Genomic DNA, 6,000 nt, shown 5'->3' on the forward strand with positions numbered 1-6,000 from the left:
ACTCAAACTCAGATACACACACTGACACATTCATACACCTTGATACACCAATACACACACCTTGACACACAGATACACACACTGAAACATACACACACTGACATGAACAAACATACTGACACACAGATACACACACTGAAACATACACACACCTGACACAAAGATACACACACTAACACATACAAATATACTGACCGATACATACATCATGACACACAGATACACACACTGATATACAGCTTGACACATACAAACAGATACACACACTGACACATTCATACACCTTGATACACCGATACACACACCTTGACACACAGATACACACACTGACACGAACAAACATACTGACACACAGATACACACACTGACACGAACAAACATACTGACACACAGATGCACACACTGACACATACACACACCTGACACAAAGATACACACACTAACACATACAAATGTACTGACCGATACATACATCATGACACACAGATACACACACTGACACATACACGCATGCTCAGATACACACTGACACACACCTTTTTTTGCCAACCATATTTTTATTGAGGTGTATATTAGAATAACATGTTTAAGCATCTGTGTCAATAAAGTATAGACTGTAGATGGTGATACAATAAGCGTATAGACACGGATATGAGATACAGGTCACATGGCATATAATACAGCATGTCACATATGAGATTATAATGCCTCATTTTAAATTAAATGAGAAGAATAGTTTGTACACAGTGCTAAGCATACTGACTGTGGTTGAAGAAAAACAGGCTAGTCTTAGGCACTGAGTGGCAGGTTTGCAAGAGAGAGAGCACAAGCAATAAAAAGAGATGCATTTTAGTCAAACAGTGAAATTATGAATGCTAAACTAACATGGTTTCCATAAAATTATAATATTGCTATGCAGGGTTAGAAAAAAAAAAGCAGGTCAAAATATTTTAAAGGCTTTAATGAATCTTACAAATCTTACACTTATTTACTCAAGTTTGAATTGTCAGGAATACGCAACTTGTCCTCTATATTGACATTCACGTCATACCTGGTAGGGGTTTTCATCTATGCCGGTTAGATGAATCTATACTTTTTTTTTTTTTAACCTATGTACTATAGCAGTTATGGTTCCGATTAGTATTACATAGTTTAGTAGATGTTCCCCTAGTGAATAGAGCCTTCTCTTTTGGACTAGATGGTCACTACTTTGGCCTGCCCACTAGTGGACATTTTGGCACCTTCTAACTTTATGCAGCTATCCTGCAGACATTTATTGAGGCACTGTATAGTGAATAACCCCCTACGGTAGTTATTATCTAGTCCAAATAGCCTTTTACTTTGTATATATGTATATAGCTCAGTTTTTTGGTGTGTAAGACGGTGGCACTGTATATTGTACTAATATCTTTTTATCTTTTATTATACTTTTTATTAAAAGTTATGTTTTATTTCGAATAAGCTGACTTTGTGTTTGGTTTCCTAGGGATACAATGCACCCTATTATCCCTCCTCTCCTGATAATCTCTCTCTAGTTTTGTAATTTGTGGTGATTATTAATGGGTGGAGATGCTGAATGTTGTTCCTGCAGTCTTTGCAGGACTGCTTCCAGGAAACCTACAGCTGGTTAGGCAGTAGTGTAAATACTGTTTAGCCTGCAGGGACTAGCTCTTAGCCCCAGAACCATTACATCAAGCAGTTAAATAAATTTGAATCAAGTTTAAACATGCCTTCAATCTCAGGTACGTACATCGCCATGTAATTTATGAAGAGTTACATAATGATTTACATTTACAACTTTTTATTATATATTTTTTTTCTCCACTTGTTTAGCTTACGTTTGGTTATATCTGTCAGAGAATTATTATGGGAGTTGTAGTTCAGAAACAAGGAGGGTGGGTTGCAGTTTAACGTCCCTGGCTTAAACTGTAATGTCTTCAAAATGACTTGCATTCCTACACCTTCCAAGCATCTTTCCTAAACATCTGTTCCAGCCTGAAAGTTGATGCATTTTCCTACTCTACACACAGGGCCGGCGCGTCCATAAGGCGGCACAGGCGGCCGCCTTAGGGCGCACCGGCTCTGGGGGTGCAAAATTCCAGTGACCGGCAGGAGGGAAGTGCTCCCTCCTGCCTGGTCACCTCCTGGATCCCCGGAGCTGCTGGGTGGCGTGCGGCTGCAGTTGATTAGGAGGAGGCGGCGAGGGAGCTCTCTGATCTCTCTGACCGGCTCCCTCGCGCGCCTTTTGCTGATGCCGCGGGAGCCGGAATATGACATCATATTCCGGCTCCCGCGGCATCAGAAAACAGCCTGCGAGGGAGCCGGTCAGAGAGATCAGAGAGCTCCCTCGCCACCTCCTAATCCAGTCAGCCACGCAGCCCCACTTGACCACCAATGAAAGACCCACGCCAGCACTCCAGGTAGGGAGGCTGGGTGGGAAATTTACATTTAATTTAGATAATTAATTACTGTGTGTGCATGTCAGTGTGTGTGTCTGTCAGTGTGTGTGTGTTCGAGTTTGTGTGTGTCTGTCAGTGTGTGTCTGTCAGTGAGTGTGTGTGTGTGTCTGTCAGTGAGTGAGTGTGTGTGTGTGTGTCTGTCAGTGTGTGTGTGTGTTCGAGTATGTGTCTGTGAGTTTGTGTGTGTGAGTATGTATTTTTCTGTAAGCCTGTCTGTATGTATGTATCTGTATGACGATATGCCTCTGTATGTATGTATGTGTCTGTATGTCTTGTACGTATGTTTCTGTATGTCTCTGTATGCATGTATGTAACTGTATGCCTTTATGTCTCTGTATGTACGTATGTGTGTGTCTCTGTATGTCTTTGTATGCATGTTTCTGTATGTATGTATGTGTCTGTATGACGGTATGCCTCTGTATGTATGTATGTATGTGTCTGCATGCCTGTATGTCTCTGTATGTATGTTTCTTTATGTCTGTATGTATGTGCCTGAATGTCTTTGTATGTATGTTTCTGTATGCCTGTCTGTATGTATGTGTCTGTATGACGGTATGCCTCTGTATGCATGTATGTCTTTATATGCCTGCATGTCTCTGTATGCATGTATATCTCTGCTTTTATGTCTCTGACTGTATGTGTCTGTATGTCTCTGTATGATTATTTCTGTCTTTGTATGACAGTGTACCTGTATGACTTTGACTGTGTGACTGAAAAATGATGCCTGTGTGGCTTGGGAGGAAAGACACCACAGGTGAAGATGCATTTTTTTTTTTTTTTTTTAATGAGAGTTGGGGGCGCCAAAATGCATCTTCGCCTGTGTAACTAAAAATCCTAGCACCGGCCCTGTCTACACAGAACTCCATGAATATATGAGGAGGGTATTGGATAACTAAATGGATGTTGTTATGCAATGTCCTTCATCATGTCTGATGACAAGCACATATTAATCACACTAATGAGATACCCCCCTGGCATCTCCTGAAGGAAAAATAGTCGTTTTAGTCATTTAAACATTGCCTTATCTTTTTCATTGTAAGCCATGCTAAAATGTGGCCACTAATTGTGTCCATTAGATGTGTATTTGTATTATCCTTTCCTTAGTATTTCTAATATTTTATATTTATTTGCTTGCATTTAATTTTATTTATTAATTCTTTATATATTTCAGAAATTATCATTTGTATCATGAGTTTAACCATCAAGTTTCTTGATGGCTTAATGAAGTGGTTTTGGTGTCTACAGCCTGTCCCTACAATCTTAGCAATGTAAATACTGACTTTTCAGTGTCAGTGTTCACATTGCTGGCTACTTACTTACACCTTTAGTGGTACCAGAGGTGTCCACTAGAGGTGCATCCTAGTCCAGTGGTGCACAGTGTGCAGCACTGGCATTCAATGTCTCCACACACTGCATGGAGGCACTAAATGTTCCCCTTAGCGATGCATTGATATGAGAAGATGCTGATTGGCCAGCGCAGCGTTTTGCCACACATGGGCAATGACCTCCCAATGCTTTTTATGGGAAATTATTGGATTGACAGAGATCATCAAAGTTGAGAGAGTAAAGTCACCTTTAATCTCCAGACAGAGGAGGCGCCAGGGACCTAATGCCGCATGCCAGCACTATAGTGTCTGGTATAAATATTTGTGTTCCTGACACTGCAGTGTTCCTATAAGTCAGCATTTCCCAATTGGTGTTCCGCGGTCCACGAGAACAAAAAAATTGGGGTTCCGCCGTGAATCGCCACATGCAAGATGGCCGCCTCTCCCTGCTGTTCCCAGAAGGTCGGAAACAACAGAGATAGCGCAACTGCGATCTTACTAAGAGATCGCAAGACTGTGCCATTATGCATGACTGCCCTCAGCCCGCCCTCAATCAGCTTGCTCTCTTTCAGCCCGCCCTTCATCAGCCATTTCATGTGCACTCAGTGATAGAGAGTGGAAGCATTCAGGCAGACGCTCAGCTCACAATATTGGCTAGAGAAGAAAGGATTTATTTTACTGCCTTTAGAGAGAACTGCCCTTTAAAGTAGTGCCCATTGTGGCATATGGGGATAGGTTTATTTTTTAATTTTTTTTTTTAATAGAGATTGTGTTAAAAGACTGCAGCTAAAAACAAGTTATACGGGTTGGCAGGGCCGGCCCGAAACATTGTGCTACCTGGGTCCAAAGATAAAATTCTGCCTCCCCACCATTAAATCCACCCTTACCAAAACACGCCCACATCCATTATGTCAAATCATGATGATTAAAACCCAAATAGAATTTTAGGATAATGATTGGATCTATACACTCCAGTAACATATTTAGAGTAATGCACACTAAATTAGACATCACTATATATATATATATATATATATATATATATATATACACTGCTCAAAAAAATAAAGGGAACACTTAAACAACACAATGTAACTCCAAGTCAATCACACTTCTGTGAAATCAAACTGTCCACTTAGGAAGCAACACTGAGTGACAATCAATTTCACATGCTGTTGTGCAAATGGGATAGACAACAGGTGGAAATTATAGGCAATTAGCAAGACACCACCAATAAAGGAGTGGTTCTGCAGGTGGTGACCACAGACCACTTCTCAGTTCCTATGCTTCCTGGCTGATGTTTTTTGAAACATTTGATCCATTTTTAAATTTTTGTGTGATTTTGTTGTCAGCACATTCAACTATGTAAAGAACAACGTATTTCAGAAGAATATTTAATTCATTCAGATCTAGGATGTGTTATTTTTGTGTTAGTCCCTGGCGTTATCTTATAGTTAGGATGGCCTTATGCCTATCCCACGCATGCTTAAACACCTTTACTGTGTTAACCTCTACCACTTCAGCTGGAAGGCTACTCCATGAGTCCACTACCCTCTCAGTAAAGTAAAATCAGACAATCCCGATTCCATTGCCCCCAACCAAGATCAGATGACCACAAGCAAAAAATCAAATGCAGGACTAAACTGGCCATGTAGTTTGATCACAGAAGGGTTCACAAATGAGTCTTGGTGGTGTTTATTGAACATCTATTATTAGGGGGCTTTGAAGGTTATATATTTATAGGTACATTCCCAAACTCATTATATCCAGAACCTGTACAGATGGGATTATATCAGAACCTTATTTTATGCTAATGGTATGTCTTCATTGGTATTAAAATATTAGCTAAGTACAATACACAATCACTAACAATAACAAACCAAAAAGTTTAATTTGTCATGTGGCATGTATGCCATTAGATAAGGGTATTTGTCTGTACCAGGTCCATCTATGTGTGTGTGTTGGGGATGGAGTGTGTGTGCGTACTGTGAATTGAGTGTGTCTCTGTACTGGAGTGCTGTGTGTGCTGGGAATGAAGTGTGTGTCTGTTGGTGTACTGGGGATGAAGTGTGTATCTGTGTGTTAGGGTTGCAGTGAGTGTCTGTCGGTGTGCTGGGGATGCAGTGTGTGTCTGAATTTGTGCTGGGGATGCAGTGTGTGCCTGCTTGTGTGCCAGGTCTATGCGTGTGAGTGCAGTGTGTGCGTGTGCTGGGGAT

This window comes from Pelobates fuscus, chromosome 2 (assembly GCF_036172605.1).
Source record: "Pelobates fuscus isolate aPelFus1 chromosome 2, aPelFus1.pri, whole genome shotgun sequence".
Taxonomy (NCBI): Eukaryota; Metazoa; Chordata; class Amphibia; order Anura; family Pelobatidae; genus Pelobates; species Pelobates fuscus.